The sequence below is a fragment of the Cupressus sempervirens genome, chromosome 4 (assembly GCF_028749045.1).
Source record: "Cupressus sempervirens isolate cs-2001-9-10 chromosome 4, ASM2874904v1, whole genome shotgun sequence".
In the NCBI taxonomy this organism is placed as follows: Eukaryota; Viridiplantae; Streptophyta; class Pinopsida; order Cupressales; family Cupressaceae; genus Cupressus; species Cupressus sempervirens.
Window position 1 is genome coordinate 292767279 of NC_143121.1, and position 18640 is coordinate 292785918.

Genomic DNA, 18640 nt, shown 5'->3' on the forward strand with positions numbered 1-18640 from the left:
ATCAAGAAACACCAATATACAAACCCATTTTCTTTTCCTTTATTTATTGTTTGAAAGCATTCTATTTTCTTTCACAAGACAGGACTCTAGCTCTACAGAGCTCTTGTTATTGTAGACTACATCATTAAGTTGAAGAGATGTAAATTTTAGTTTGTGAAAGAATTTTTGTTCAGTAGTTATATTTTGATTCTATTTTCTAAATCGTGATTATGAATGGTTATATAGAGATAACCTGGTGTGATGTACTCTATTCTTAATCATTCAATTTGTATTATTTAATAACTTGACTATTTTACAAGTGGTGTTCATAGTTTGTTAATTTTGTGAATGCATGATCAGTTTTCACTCTCCTCACTCAAGGGATCATAAGAATCTTCATGATGTGATGATGTCTTTATAGTTGGGTTAGGGTATCTCCCTCACTAACTTATTGAGATGGAAGCATTGCCTCTATCCTAGGCAAAAGCACAAACCTATGTCACCCTTCGGGACATCTTGAGGGGTTGTGGCTGAAATAGTTATGGCCAAAATAGTTACAGATGAAACCTTATTGATCGTACATACATGACACTTTCGCAAGGCGACATGACAGGCAAGGTTACGACCAAAATAATTTTGACGGTAATGGTTTTGGCCAAAATTGTACTATATATATATATGCTGAAAATCACTTTTGGTAGGTCATTTTCACTATTGTAGTTTTCAGATTTTGGGGAGTGGGTTAGGGTATTTCAGTCATAAGTGGTAGGTGGTTTTTTTTTTTTTTTTTTTAAAGTTATTTTTAGTTATTACATGCTAGTATTAGTTAAATTAATTGTATTTTAAGTTTCTTAGTAGTTAGTTATTTAGATTAGTTTTTTATATATATATAGTTTTAAATCATATATGTTCGATAGAGTACAAAGTATGTAAATTAGAAAATTAAATCTAAAGTCAATTTTAATACGATAACTATAGTATTGTTGAATTAAATATCTACTTAACCATAGATATAAATTTTATGTCAAACTTAGAAAGCTCAAGTTCAGACGTAGATAGCTAAATTAATTACATTTTAGAAAATATTAACATAGTAAACCTATATAGTTATTTACATATCGAGCATTTTAAAGATATCTAGAACTAACATGTAGCGAAACGTTAGGTAGAACTAAACTAGAATAACTTCTAGTTGTTTAAACTTGAAAACTTAAAACTTCACCAATTTGAATATGTATGTATGTGTATATATGTATGTATATGTGTATATATATGTGCATATATGTATGTATATGTATATGTATGTATGTATATACATATATATGTACACACATACACATACACACACACACACACACACACACACACACACACACACACACACACACACACACACACACACACACACACACACACACACACACACACACACACACATAAATAATAGACCTATACATCTACATCAAACTTAGAAAATTTATTCAGACCTATAACTATAAATTAGTTACTTTTTATTAGAAAGCATTAACATAGTAAACCTATACTTTAACATGTAGTCAAAAATTAGGTAGAAAGATAAACTAGAATTATACTAGTATTCATTTTTTTAACTCATATGGACTAGCTAAGGAAATTCAATATTTACGCTTTACATACCATTGAATAGTGAAGAATTAGTGTATATGTAAGAAACACACTTCATAACTAGGATAACATATTAATTTGATAAGGAAAAATTGGAATTCTTATTAGTTCATGCCAAAGGCACAAAACTTTTGGAATCATTCAATCTAATTCTATAATTAAATCAACAAATATATTAAAGAATTAAAGCAACTTCTATAGTTCATATTTATTTTTTATTTTTCATGTATATATAAATCTTATTTACTTTTCATTTGATTGGTCAATCCATTTTTTCACAAAATGTATTATACAAATGTGACAAGAAATAAATTTGATGAGACAATTGTCATTAATAACTTGTCAATTAATATATGTGACAAGAATTAATTACTAACAATTTCATGCATTTTGTGGGATTATCATTTTTACTTTAGAACAATAGTTATATTTTGGTACTTTTCCAAGTTTGGTAGATTTGTTGGCTTTAATTGTGGATGTGAAATGATTATGAACCAATTAATTTATTAAGGAATGATTTTTTTATGATTTTATGATTGTTTTTTCTTCAACATTAAATATTTTGTTATAAAAAATATTTACTATTATTTAAATGGTTAATAATAATTAAATGTTCATCATTCATTGTATTATTTAAATTTTTTTAATTTAATATATATTGATGAGTGATATTATGTATTTTTATTTTTATTTATAATTGCTAATATAAGTTATTGATATTATGTTAATCTTACACGAATAATAATTTTTTAAAATCTTGATAGAGTTAGTTTTCTAGGTTTTTATTAATTCTTTCTACAATAGATAAAAAAGGTAGTTTGAAGAGCGACAAGAGCTAACTTGTGAGCCTCGCATGTGGAAAGTTCGAGTCTAGTCGAGCTTAACATGTAAAGTTTTCTTTTATCGTGTTATTTTTGTGACAAAAATACATACAATCAAATCGAAAAAAATACCAACTACAATTCAAAAAAAACAAAGACTAATAGATCAATATATTAAACAAAATGGAAGCAGATTGGTGGATAACCTTTTATACTAATAATTTTAAATTCTTTATTACTTAAATTCATTCAAACACTCTTTTAAATCAACATTATTACTTTTCCTTTATTTTAAATTTGACATTATTGCCCATTACATTAACTCATGTCATTGTCATTCAACTATCGCACAATATACCTAAAATAGAAAATTGAAGTTTGTCAAGTATAAATATTTAGTAATTTAATTCTTAAAAAATATCAATTAACTTATTATTTTAATATTTCTATAATTTATTTAGATTTATCTATAAAGTTATTTTATTTTAGCAATACAATCATACTAATTTCACCAAATCTAATTTCATACTATTGACATGAACTTTGATGCTTTGTGTCTCTTATTTATTAGGACAAATTTAGAACTCTATTTCAATTTCATTTCCCTTCTATGATTGGTCTTCTACTTCCATGGTTAAAAAGTGACTATATTATTAAATTTGATTATGGTCTCCATAAATAATTTATTTCTTTGTTACAATCACCGCAACCCATAAGACCACATTTGCATAAGAGAGGAAATGTGCCCAGGATGAAGAAAAGAGTTATCTTCATATTTTTTATTCCAATTTTTTATTTCCTTCATAGTCATGAATAAAATATAAAAAATATATTTAAGTCAGTTTAGATTTCAAAATTTATCAAATTCCTATGTTTTCTTTATATTAAAAGTATATGTTTATTTATCAATCAAATACGTTTTTTAAAAAAACCATTGATTAGTGAAGAAAATGTTAAGGGGAAAAATAATTTTCCAATCAATTTTTTTTAAGGGAAAGTACGAGTCATTTAGTTTAAAGACAAGACATTCAATTGTAGCATCTAAATTTTCCACTAACGAATACATTTGACATAGATATAATACAATCACTTCGAAAGTGTAAAATTTGGACTCAACAAAATAAATAAATATTTTATCTTCTTATATTTTATATTTTTATATTTCTTTTATTTTTTATTTTTTAATCATACAATTCTTATGAATATATGATGTAATGATAGGAAAAGATTTAGTATGTTAAAATAAAAAATTAAATTTGTTAAAATTTTATTATAAGATTGTTCACAAAGTTATTATGTATTAATACTATATCTATAAAAGTATAAAATTATAAATAGTTAATACGATTTTAACAAAAAGATTAATTGTAAATAATAAATAAAATGTAAATCTAAGAGTAGGCAAGAGCCTATAATGTAATGGTAATTTGTGAGCCTCTTATCGGAGAGGTCTTGGGATAAACTCTATACAAACTTAATAAATAATAATAATTAATCACATCACATAATAATAATGAATCTTAGCTTCACCCTCTTATCAATAAAAATAATTCTAAACATAATATTGAATAAAATGTGTCCATTATATTTAATTTAAATGTTATTACAGTAATTTATGATATAATTTTTTTTATTTAAAAAAAAATTAATAGATTTTAAATTACATAATACTAAAATATTTTAAAAGACATAATCTTGTTATTAAACAAAATAGCATATAATTTTAGTATATGAATTAAAATAAATATGCTAATATATATTCATTAAAATAATGAACTAATTTTTAAAATAAAATATATAGATATATTTTATAACTATTAAAATTATAGCACATTGAAATAAAAATAAAAAAGTACTCTAATTAATTCTAACAAATGATATTACAAAATATTTCTCATATTTCTCTTCTGTCTTGTAACTGCCTCCTAATATACTTTACAATTTTTGTAATGTATATTCTTTAATAGACTATTTGATTACAATGCAAATTTGGAAAAGCTCAATTGTAAGACATATTAATTTAGTTGTTCTTTCTACCATCATACCAATATAGTATTCACTTTTTACATTATAAAAGTGTAGAAGAACATTTTTTAGAATTAGTAGTTACAATTTTTTTAATGTATATTCTTTAATAGACTATTTGATTACAATGCAAATTTGGAAAAGCTCAATTGTAAGACATATTAATTTAGTTGTTCTTTCTACCATCATACCAATATAGTATTCACTTTTTACATTATAAAAGTGTAGAAGAACATTTTTTAGAATTAGTAGTGCCAATGTAAACTCATGGTTGTGATTTGCATAGATGTGACAAAATCTTAGTATGTGTTTAGTAGTTATGAGATACAACTTAAATACTAAAATATGGTTACATATATTTATACTGTTATATAATTAATTGTATAATATTATAAAATATATTTGTAGAAATCTACATTTAATTTTGATGGTAGCATTGATATTCTTAAATTTGTTTGATTATCGTATGTATAAATATAATAAATTTTTTCCTCTCTTTTTTGGTATTCTAGAAAATAGATTCAAATATTCAAAAATTTGAAAGACAATTCATCTAGAATAAGACTATAGATTTAGACTCTTGTAAGGGAAGCCATGTATCTATGTTCATCATAGAGAACATAGAAGAGAAAGCACTCAATACTTATAGAAACACTACATCAACCACTACCCACCCACTTTCAAGCTTCAACACATTCTCAAAATGAACCTTATAGATCATTGAAATACATCTTCCTAACAGAGGACTCAAAATCACATTTTGATTACCAAATTGGATACAAACTTTTCTTCTAACTTCATAGATACGATTGCTAGAATTAATCTCACACAAAGCCTAGATATGTATAGTTAGACTTTTTTTAGTACTACACATTAAATCATTATATTCATGATTTATTTTTCCTTTTTATTCTGTGAATGTCTCTTCTATGGGTCCACACTTTTATTAGGATTAGGAAAGAATGAATAATTATAGTTACACATAAAACATTTTTTTTGTGTCTTTCCATACATTTTTCAATGCAACATTTTTCTAAGATGACCTCCAAAAAATACAAAATGATATTGTCATAACTATAGTTCATCTAGAGATGGACGAATGGGCTAGAAAAGCATACAAGTTTGAGAACAAAGAAGAAAATAATTGGTAATCCTCCTCAATCTCTTTAAGAGCTAGTATTTATTTTTCCAGCTACACATTTTTGTTCTTTTGCTTCTTGGGTTCATCTAGTTTCTTAGTTACTATTTAGGTAGTTTTTGTTAAGGTGTTGTTGGGTTTTCCACGAAAACCCTTTTTGAAAATTTGATGTAATATATGTTGTAACGACTTTATGAAATTTTGGATTTCTTTAAAACTTGTTTTTCCTCTTTAATCAAAAAACAATAATTTCACCCAAGATAAATGTTACTATGTACAAAACTTCCTTCTATAATGCTACATCTTTTTTTTCCTTTTTAATTTAACATAAAACTAATTTTTTATCTGAATAAAGATATAAATTAGAAGGAAAAATAAAAATAATATTATCAATGTTAAGAACTTCTTTATTACCCAAACTTTTTTTTTCTCCTTTTATGATAAAAAACTTTTGCCAAATCCCTTCTACCTCCTTTGGATGGTAGCTGCTGAGCACGGTAACATGTCACTCACAGTTACGCGAGTGGCCGACAAAAACAAGAGACTTGACTTTGTGGAAAAATGAATGTGAATCTTTTGGTAATTTTTATGAGACTTTGTTATGCAAATGCTAAATATTCAGCTTTCATCTTGAATGCTTGAATGCTACCACAGTACTAGAAAACAAAATGATTTGACCATTGGAAATTCCTTTCTTACACGGGACGACACTATGTATTTCCGTGTCGAAAGGGATTCCTTTTAGCGAAAATGATAACACACATTGTACCATTGTACAGTGCACGACTTTCTATAAAATAGTTTTACGCCCACTTGGCACGGCGCTCGATAATTTTGTTTTTATCGTTTCTTTTATATTGAATTTAATATTAAATTATGGAGTCATTTAACTGCGTAGACTTTTCAACAAAGTCATTGCAGATGGCTATTTAATCAAATTTTGGAGAGCCTGCACATAGCGTAGAGGCTTGAAAAGCTTTATAGGTATTCCACTCTTTGTTTATCTCACTTCAATACACATGAAAATGAAGATGGCTTCAATCTGTACCTATTAGTTTTAGGTAGTTTGGACAATTGTTCGTCCTTATGTGATTAAGTAGAAAATATTTGTTAATTAATTGACTCCTAGAAGCAACTAGTAACCTATTCATTAGGTTGTTATCAATAAGCGACTAGAAACTTCTTGGTTAGGTTGTCTTGATCAAGAAGCAACTAGAAACATCTTGGTTAGGTAGTATAAAAGAGGGGTCATGGGAGGCACTTGGTGAATAGAGGAACAACATAACACAACTTGCAGAAGCATTTGTAGTGATAACAAATAGTCTTGCAGTGTTAGCAAAAGTGCAGTGATAGCGTTGGGGATAGCAGTGGGGAATATCAATAGGAGAAATTAGGAGGTTGTCTTAATTTTGCCAATGAGAGGCAAGAAATTTTGTATCTCTTGATTTGTTGAAGTTAATATATTTTCCATCTGCAGAACTAGTTTTCCCTTAGGGGTTTTTCAATGGATGATTTGTCTGAAAATATTGTGTTTATTGTGTTGTGAATTTCTTTTCATATTTATTTGGTTAAGTTGCAGTTGTGTTATTTTTTGATATTAGCTTAGAATTTATTTTTGATAGTCTAATAATTAGTTACAATAGGAGATTAATAATCAGTAACTGCAATAGTGTTAATTTTCACATGTTATCAAAGCAGTGTTAAGGGTAGAAATGTTTTTCCCTAGGAAAGAAATTAATGATTGATCTCTTTGGAACTATTATTGCTTTAATCCCTTGAGATGGCTTCAGTTAGTTTTAGAGATCAGGAAAGATTGGATGGGGCCTTGAATTTTGGTGTCTAGAAGGCCATAATTTCTTTATCGTTAGAAGAGAATGGTATCAAGGATTATGTTACCACTGTTGTACCTGTACCAACGGATATGACACAACTTGTAGCATATAAGAAGGACGATGCCAAGGCAACAAGGATTATCCTTGGTGGTGTCAAGGATCATATTGTTCCACATATCTCGGAGCTAGACACAACAAAGAAGATGTTGGATGCCATTTTGAATATGTACCCGAATGCTACCACCAACGTGAAGATGATTCTAAGAGAGAAGTTGAAGAATACCCAGATGAACCAAGGAGAAGACATTACAAGTTACCTCACTAGGCTTACAATTGTCAAGGATGAGATAGTAGTTGTTGGAGATAGTCCCAATGATGATAATCTTGTAAGAATAGCCCTAAATGGGTTTTCTAAACAATGGAGAGCCTTTGTTCAAGTTATCAGTGGAGACGATATGTTATGGAGAGCATATATTGAATTTAATATTAAATTATGGAGTCATTTAACTGCGTAGACTTTTCAACAAAGTCATTGCAGATGGCTATTTAATCAAATTTTGGAGAGCCTGCACATAGCATAGAGGCTTGAAAAGCCTTATAGGTATTCCACTCTTTGTTTATCTCACTTCAATACACATGAAAATGAAGATGGCTTCAATATGTAACTATTAGTTTTAGGTAGTTTGGACAATTGTTCGTCCTTATGTGATTAAGTAGGAAATATTTGTTAATTAATTGACTCCTAGAAGCAACTAGTAACCTATTCATTAGGTTGTTATCAAGAAGTGGCTAGAAACTTCTTGGTTGGGTTGTCTTGATCAAGAAGCAACTAGAAATCTCTTGGTTAGGTAGTATAAAAGAGGGGTCATGGGAGGCACTTGGCGAATAGAGGAACAACATAACACAACTTGCAGAAGCATTTGTAGTGATAACAAATAGTCTTGCAGTGTTAGCAAAAGTGCAGTGATAGCGTTGGGGATAGCAGTGGGGAATATCAATAGGAGAAATTAGGAGGTTGTCTTAATTTTGCCAATGAGAGGCAAGAAATTTTGTATCTCTTGATTTGTTGAAGTTAATATATTTTCCATCTGCAGAACTAGTTTTCCCTTAGGGGTTTTTCAATGGATGATTTGTCTGAAAATATTGTGTTTATTGTGTTGTGAATTTCTTTTCATATTTATTTGGTTAAGTTGCAGTTGTGTTATTTTTTGATATTAGCTTAGAATTTATTTTTGATAGTCTAATAATTAGTTACAATAGGAGATTAATAATCAGTGACTGCAATAGTGTTAATTTTCACATGTTATCAAAGCAGTGTTAAGGGTAGAAAAGTTTTTCCCTAGGAAAGAAATTAATGATTGATCTCTTTGGAATTATTATTGCTTTAATCCCTTGAAATGGCTTCAGTTAGTTTTAGAGATCAGGAAAGATTGGATGGGGCCTTGAATTTTGGTGTCTAGAAGGCCATAATTTCTTTATCGTTGGAAGAGAATGGTATCAAGGATTATGTTACCACTGTTGTACCTGTACCAACAGATATGACACAACTTGTAGCATATAAGAAGGACGATGCTAAGGCAACAAGGATTATCCTTGGTGGTGTCAAGGATCATATTGTTCCACATATCTCAGAGCTAGACACAACAAAGAAGATGTTGGATGCCATTTTGAATATGTACCTGAATGCTACCACCAACGTGAAGATGATTCTGAGAGAGAAGTTGAAGAATACCCAGATGAACCAAGGAGAAGACATTACAAGTTACCTCACTAGGCTTACAATTGTCAATGATGAGATAGTAGTTGTTGGAGATAGTCCCAGTGATGATAATCTTGTAAGAATAGCCCTAGATGGGTTTTCTAAACAATGGAGAGCCTTTGTTCAAGTTATCAGTGGAGACGATACGTTATGGAGAGCATATATTGAATTTAATATTAAATTATGGAGTCATTTAACTGTGTAGACTTTTCAACAAAGTCATTGCAGATGGCTATTTAATCAAATTTTGGAGAGCCTGCACATAGCGTAGAGGCTTGAAAAGCCTTATAGGTATTCCACTCTTTGTTTATCTCACTTCAATACACATGAAAATGAAGATGGCTTCAATATGTACCTATTAGTTTTAGGTAGTTTGGACAATTGTTCGTCCTTATGTGATTAAGTAGGAAATATTTGTTAATTAATTGACTCCTAGAAGCAACTAGTAACCTATTCATTAGGTTGTTATCAAGAAGTGACTAGAAACTTCTTGGTTAGGTTGTCTTGATCAAGAAGCAACTAGAAACCTCTTGGTTAGGTAGTATAAAAGAGGGGTCATGGGAGGCACTTGGTGAATAGAGGAACAACATAACACAACTTGCAGAAGCATTTGTAGTGATAGCAAATAGTCTTGCAGTGTTAGCAAAAGTGCAATGATAGCGTTGGGGATAGCAGTGGGGAATATCAATAGGAGAAATTAGGAGGTTGTCTTAATTTTGCCAATGAGAGGCAAAAAATTTTGTATCTCTTGATTTGTTGAAGTTAATATATTTTCCATCTGTAGAACTAGTTTTCCCTTAGGGGTTTTTCAATGGATGATTTGTTTGAAAATATTGTGTTTATTGTGTTGTGAATTTCTTTTCATATTTATTTGGTTAAGTTGCAGTTGTGTTATTTTTTGATATTAGCTTAGAATTTATTTTTGATAGTCTAATAATTAGTTTCAATAGGAGATTAATAATCAGTGACTGCAATAGTGTTAATTTTCACATGTTATCAGAGCATTGTTAAGGGTAGAAAAGTTTTTCCCTAGGAAAGAAATTAATGATTGATCTCTTTGGAATTATTATTGCTTTAATCTCTTGAGATGGCTTCAGTTAGTTTTAGAGATCAGGAAAGATTGGATGGGGCCTTGAATTTTGGTGTCTAGAAGGCCATAATTTCTTTATCGTTGGAAGAGAATGGTATCAAGGATTATGTTACCACTGTTGTACCTGTACCAACAAGTATGACACAACTTGTAGCATATAAGAAGGACAATGCCAAGGCAACAAGGATTATCCTTGGTGGTGTCAAGGATCATATTGTTCCACATATCTCAGAGCTAGACACAACAAAGAAGATGTTGGATGCCATTTTGAATATGTACCTAAATGCTACCACCAATGTGCAGATGATTCTAAGAGAGAAGTTTAAGAATACCCAGATGAACCAAGGAGAAGACATTACAAGTTACCTCACTAGGCTTACAATTGTCAAGGATGAGATAGTAGTTGTTGGAGATAGTTCCAGTGATGATAATCTTGTGAGAATAGCCCTAAATGGGTTTTCTAAACAATGGAGAGCCTTTGTTCAAGTTATCAGTGGAGACGATACATTACTGAGTTGGGATTTACTATGGACTAATTTTACTCAGGAGGAGTTTAGACTAAGCCTTGTCAATGGGGCCAACAAGAGTCATAAAAGTGAGGTGGAATAGTAGACCATTTCCCTAGTAGGGAAAGGGAAAGCAAAGAGGGGATCTAGAAAAGGATCAAATTCACAAAGTGAGAAGAAGAAAAAGGACCTTTCTAAGGTCAAGTGCTTTGGATGTCATGAATATGGTCACTGTGTCAGTGATTGCCTAGAAAGGAAGATAGAAAAGAAGTAGGTGACAACTTCAACAAATGTAGAAGAACTCTCTAGTAGACTAGAAGATGAGTTTGAACTTATAGCTTGTATGGTGAGCTCAACCTCACAAACTATTTGGTATATAGATAGTGGGGCATCATTTCATATGACAAGAGTTAGATAGTACTTATCTAGTTATAAGGAGGAGAATACCAATATCCAAATTTCTATGGGAAACTTGTCCAAACTCAACACAGTTGGGAAGGGATTGTTAAGTTTTAGAGGGAGAATGGAAAGATAATTCTAGTTCATGATGTATTGTATATGTTAGGCTTAGGTATGAATTTCATTTTTCTATCTATTTTTTAGGAGAGGGGGTATAATGTACTCTTTAAGGGGGAACATGTGTTGATTAAGCAAAAGGATTGGAAATCACCCATAACTATTGGAGTTAGGAGTGGTCACCTTTATAGGTTGTAGTTTGATACTCTTAAGACACTCATGAGCATCACTAATCCTAGATATCTTAGAGAGCTATGGCATAGGAGCATGGGCTATATTCATCATGAAGCACTGAAATTACTTCATTAGACAGTGACAGGTATTCTAGAGGTGAGCACAAAGCATGATGATGTATGTAAGGGATGTGTGTTGGGAAATTTTGCGAAAGCATCTTTTCCAAGGAGTGACACCAGATCTAAAGGTGTTCTTGGTCTAGTACATTCAGATGTATGTGGACCAATGTCAATAAAGTCTATAAGAGGATATGAGTACTATGTTACTTTTATCAATGATTTCTCTAGGAAGACCTGGATATACCTCTTAAAGATCAAGGATGAGGTTTTCAGTCGGTTCCAATAGTTCAAGGCTCTAGTGGGGAACTCTATAGGAAAGAAGATAAAGGTTTTTCAGTCAGAAAATGGAGGCGAGTACAAAGGAAATAACTTCTAGGAGTTATGTACCAGGGAAGAAATCAAGAGAGAGTAGAATGTTTCTTATAATCCACAGCAGAATGGAGTTGTTGAGAGAAAGAATCGTTCTATATCAGAGGTAGAAAGAACTATGCTACATGACCAGAACATGCCCCGCTACTTATGGGCAGAAGCATATAATACAATAGTCTACATTCAAAATAGGGTTCCGCACAAGGTAGCAGGGTAGATGATACTAGAGGAAGCTTTCAAAGGTAAGAATCCTGATGTTAGTTATTTTAGAATATTTGAAAGTTTGGCATATTGTCATATTCTAGGTGATACATGTACCAAGTTAGATTAGACTACAGAGAGTGGGTACTTTTTTGGGTGTATTGAAACCTCAAAAGCATATAGGATTTTTATCCCTGAGATGAGAAGAATTATTGTTAAAGATGATGCTAAGTTCATGGAGGACAAGGCATTTATAAGGTCCAGAGATTTTCTAGTAGATAATTAGGATAAACAGCCAACAAAAGCTCCAAGGCCTAGTCAACAGTAGAAAAGCACAAGTATAGTTACCAGTACAAGTGTAGGCTTAGGTGGTGAAGATTAACAGAGTGTGGAGCAATAGGCATAATAGGAATTGCATCTATAAGATGTAGAAATTTATATTTCATCCTCTACAGTTGGCAATAGGAATTGTGAGGTTCAAGAGACACAAATCGATACTCAGGAGTTTGTGGGAGCTCCTAGGAAGAGTACTAGACAACAAAGACAACAAGCCAAGTTCACTAACTATGTGGCATTAGTTAGTTAGTTGGTAGATACTAAACCTTCTAGCTATCATGAGCTTGCAGAGCATCAAGTATGGTGAGATGCTATGCTTGAGTAGTATAAATCAATAATGCAGAATGATGTGTGGGAGGTAGTGCTTAGAGCAATAGATAGGACAATTGTTGGATCACGTTGGATCTATAAGATAAAGTATAGTGCAGATGGTAGCAACAAGAAATACAAGGCAAGGTTCATGGCTGGGGGGTTCTCTTAGAAGGAAGGAATATACTATGGCAAGACATTTTCTTTAGTGGCAAAGTATACTTCTATATGAGTTGTGATCTCATTTACAACATAGATGGGATGGCAAATCCATCTAATGGATGTCAAGGAAACATTCCATAATGGTGAGTTAAAGGAGGAGGTATGCATAGAGCAACCAAAAGGCTTTGTAGCACACAACAAAGAGACCCATGTGTGCAGATTGAAGAGAGCATTATACAGACTCAAGTAGGCTCCCAAAGTGTGGTATGAGCACACTAATACATACTTGCAGGAAATGGGTTGTGTGAAGAGTGAAGTGGATTCTAAACTCTACTACTTGGTGGTTGGTGGCGAGATCCTAATTCTTATTCTTTATGTGGATGGCTTGTTTCTTACAAGTTCACTAAGGCTCATAAAGGACTTCAAGAGGGACCTCGTAGAAGAGTTTGAGATGAAGGACTTAGGACCTATGTACTACTTTCTAGGCATGGAGGTGTGGCAGACAGATGAAGAAATTTTCCTTGGTTAAGGGAAATATTTCATTGAAATCTTGAAGAGATTTGGGATGGAGGATTGCAAAGCCATATCTACACCCATGATCACAAATTGGAAAAAGGTACATACATCTAAGGAGAAAGTTGTAGATCTCACCTTATATAGACAATTGATTGGTTTGCTTATGTATTTTGTCAACACTAGGTTAGATATAGCATTTGTAGTAAACTCTTATAGTCAATTCAAGGTTGAACCAAAGAGAATGCATTGGACAATGGCCAAACATGTATAGTGTTACTTGTGTGGTACATTTTAGTATGGGATCATATATGTTTGAGCTGAAGGTATCAGGGTGATGGGCTATACTGATGCAAATTGGGTAGTAAGTACAATGAACAAAAGCAACACTTTAGGGTGTTGTTTCAATTTAGGATCAGGAGTTGTATCTTGGTTCAATAGAAAGAAAAAATCCATGGCTCTGAATTTAGAAGAAGCAGAATACATAGCAGCTTGCATGGTAACATGTGAAGCTATATGGCTTTGGAAGTTCTTACTAGCCTTGTTTGGTCAGAAGGTTGAGACTACTGTGATACACTATGACAATCAGAGTTGCATCAAGTTGTCTAAGAATCTAGTGTTTCATGATAGGTCTAAACATATAGACATTAGATATCACTTTATTAGAGATTGTGTAAAACATGGGGTTGTTCAGCAATAGTACATACCTACAGAGGAGCAAGTAGCAAACATTCTGACTAAGGCATTAAGGAAGGATAAATTCATCTTCTTCAGAGATAAGTTGGGTGTCATGCATAACAAAATCCTCGCTAAGAGGGAGTGTTAGTTTTAGGTAGCTTGGACAACTATTCATCCTTATTTGATTAATTAGCAAATATTTGTTAATTAATTGATTCATTCTAGAAGCAAATAGTAACCTATTGGTTAGGTTGTTATCAAGAAGTGACTAGAAAATTCTTGGTTAGGTTGTCTTGATCAAGAAGCAACTAGAAGCCTCTTGGTTAGGTAGTATAAAATGGGGATCAAGGGATGCATTTGGTGAACAAAGGAACAACAAAACACAATTTGTAGAAGTACTTACAATGATAACAAATTTTCTTAAAATGTTAGCAAGGGTGTAGTGATAGCATTGGGGATAGCACTGGGGAATATTAGCAGGATAAATTAGGAGCTTGTTTGAATTTTACCAGTGAGAGGCAAGGAATTTTGTATCTCTTGATTTTCTAAAGTTAATATATTTTCCATCTGTAGAACTAGTTCTCCCTTAGGGTTTTTTTAGGGATGATTTCTTTGAAAATATTGTCTTTAATATGTTGTGAATTTCTTTTTTTATTTATTTCGTGAAGCTGTAGTTGTTTTTTTTTTTTTGATATTAGCTACAAATTTATTTTTGGCTGATTAATAATCATTTTTGGTAACAGATTAATAATCAGTGACTACAATAGTGTTAAATTTCACATCTGCTCCATTTGTTTCTCTCTGAAATGCCCTCTTCTATTATTTCTTTGCATTCTTATTATCCTTATCAACATGCTCTTCTTTCTTTTAAGCATTCACTTTCTCCCGAATCCAACAATGCTTTGGGTGACTGGTCTCCTTAGCATTCCCTTTACAACTGGACTAGTATTCTCTGCTCATCTTGTCATCATCCTGTGGTTTCATTGAATCTCACTGGTATGTCCTTATTAGGCCCCATCTCTCCTTTCCTTGTAAATATCTCTTTTCTCAGAGTACTTGCACTTAGGAGTAATAGTTTTCATGGCCAAATTCCTCCTCAATTGGGGAAGCTTTATTGCCTCATAATACTTAGATTGTCTAGAAATAAATTGGAAGGCTCCATTCCCTCCACTCTGGCTAACGGTCACTCTTTTCAATCTCTCATAGTATCCTACATCCTTTTGAGTGGAAACATACCTTCCCAGCTGGGCCTTCTTTCACATTTAGAGATCCTTTATTTAGGACTAAACCAACTAACATGCACAATCCTGCCTTCCCTTGGAAACCTATCATAGTTAGTTTGGTTAAACTTGTCTGCAAATGAGCTCCATGGTGATATTCATGTTTCACTTGGCCTACTTACTTAGCTCGTGGCACTTCATCTCGACACCAACAACTTGACAGGAGTGATTCCCAATTCTATTTCCAACTATAATTGATCCTCTATAGACTATCTAGTCTTGTCCAATAATTATCTTATTGGTGTTTTTCCCTCTTCTATTAGTCCCTCTTTTGTTAGTCAATTATCATCTTTTTAATTTTGTGTTAGGCTCTAATCAAGTTGAGGGGACCATACCAAGTGGCATTTGGAACCTCACAAATTTGTTAACTTTAAATTTATCAGATAATAATTTCAATGGTTCCATTCCATTAGCTCTCGGTCACCTTCCCAATTTTCAAGTGTTGTTTTTGGACATAAATAATTTGGGTGGAATAATTTTAGATATAATTTGGATGGAAGAATTGTAAGGATAATTTGGATGGAAGAATTCCACAAAGAGAATGTAACGTGCTAAAAAGAGCTTGACTTTACAACGTGATCAAAATCATCTCATCTTGTTCTAACCTTGATTTCAAACCATTAGTTTTTCTTTTCATGTGAAATGAAAATCTAGAGAGATTGGGATATCCCCAGGGAGGAGATGAATTTAAATTAAATTCTAGTGACTAGTTAAGTCTAGCAAAGAAGATAACACAAGGAATGGAATATCTACATCATCATTGTTTTGTCTAGGTGATTCATTCTGACTTGAAACCTAGTAATTTGTTATTAGACAATGGTATGAGTCCACATATAGAAGGCTTTGGAAATACAAAAGTCTTATTTCACAACTCAAAAAATTCCTTAACTTCTATACATTCATTAAAGGGATATATTTGCTACTTTTCTCCAAGTACAAAAATTTCCATTCTCACAATATTCATGATTACCGTTGATTATTTTATATTTTATATTTGTATTTCATATGGATTGAGAATCATAATTAATAATATCATATTGTATCTAGTATGGAGTCAAAGGAAAATTTTAAAAAATGGAGATGTCTACAACTATGGAATTGTACTTTTAGAATTGTTGACAAGGAGGAGACCAACAGACACCATTTTGAAGAAGGTAATAATGTAGAAAAATGAACAAGTATGAATTTTCTAGATAAAATTGAGGAAGTTGTGGATAACCAACTACTCAAAAATGTTAATAAGTTGACAAAGTAATCATATTAAATTCCATTTCTTAGTTTATGAAAATAAGATTGGTTTGCACAAGGGAGATACCACAACAATATCCAAATATGATTATGATAGTTGGAAGATTAGAATAACTAACAAGTGCATTTTTTAATACTCCAAGATATTTTCATTTTCCAATTAATATCTCATCTTTAGTTGATACTACAAGTTGACCAATAAATTATAGCTCTAGGAGCCTTGATAATTGGTCTATGTCTAAATATTAGCTTGTCAGTCAATCTAATAATGTCAATCAATCTAATAACAAGTTCTTAACTACTCTTGCCCTATTTTGCAATATATTGTTTCTTATAGAAAATCATTCATATTTATTTTACTATATGAGCTTAGTTAATTTGCATATTTATAAGTATAACTAAAAAATAATTTTATAATTTTTAATAATATTATTATATTTTGAAAAAAAATATTAATTTAAGCTAAAAAAATTCAATTGTTTTACAAGAAAGATATAAATGTACACATTGAAAAAAAGGAGTAGTTACTAAATAAGCTAGAAATTGAATAATATTCCCTAGTTATAAAAATATATCAATTTTTGTTTTACTTGCCTTTTTCAATCACTAATTATTAATTTTAATTAACATGTCAATGAAAAACTCAAATATATTTTATACCTTTGAGTACAACACCATTACATTATGGAAGTGATTTTATCCTTGTGGATATTACACATGCTAGTAGTTAGACATCAAAAAATGAGTCAATGTCTATCTTCACACAAGATAGTTGCTACTCAGTGGCCTTTTTAAAAGGTAGGCATTACGGGAAACCATTACATTCTATAAGAATTTGAATCCATAAATATATTTTCCATAGCCTTGACTTTTGGTATTCGTTTCTTTCTACACAACCAATTGATCAAAGAAGTAATATGTATCTTTCACAGTCTCACATTTATAGATATATCAACAAGGGCACTCCCCACAAAGAAAAAATGTTGAAACACTACTCTTTAGCTCCTCATGAACCTCATTGTTTCTATCATATGCTAGAGAAGTACAAAACAAGTTTTAGAGTTTTTTTGTTACCTAGAATAACATCTTGCTATATAGTTTCAAGGCCTTATCAAGCTACTCATTCTAAAAAACTACAACAATTATTTTACTCCATGACATGACATTTAATTATACAATCTAATAACAAGAAAACTTTAGTGGCTCTTCATCATGACCATTATGTTCATATCTTTCCATTTGTGTAGTTTGACCATTCTTAAACATCACACACTAAGGAAGAAATTAAGCGTGGAAGAACAAATTAACTTTGAGCGTTTAAGACTTTTAGATTAGAAATCAAGCCTTAGCATATGATGTTTAGGCTGTCCCATGTAGTTCATGTTTGTAAGACCAATTCTTAGATAGTTTGAGAAATTTTATTCAAATACCCATTATAAACATATGTAGCGGCTATGTGAAAATACCTAATTATTGAGAAGTTAAACAATGACTCACTAACAAATATTAAAATAACCAAGTCCATAATGTGGGTTGTAACAATATAGGTGTTAATACTCTATCAAATAGAAAGTGAAGTCTCTTTCAAAATTAACCTTTTTCATGAAATTGTTTATCTTGGCGATAATAATTTTAGTGTCTCAATCTAAAGACTAACATGGCATGTTATCAATATATTACAATGTTAAATGTTATGCTTTTTAAATTTAGATTTCATGTTTACACTTCTAAATATACACTATTTATCTATATTTAATTACTTTTTTACACATCTTAGCTATCTATGTCTATATCTCATTTTCCTCCATCCTCCCTTGTACAATTAGCTACATTGAGTTCTAATCCCTTTTATCCCTTTTATCCAACCATATTTCAATTAACAAGAACATTTATCAAATTTTCATGTATTCACATTAACATTAAAATTAATATTCTTATATC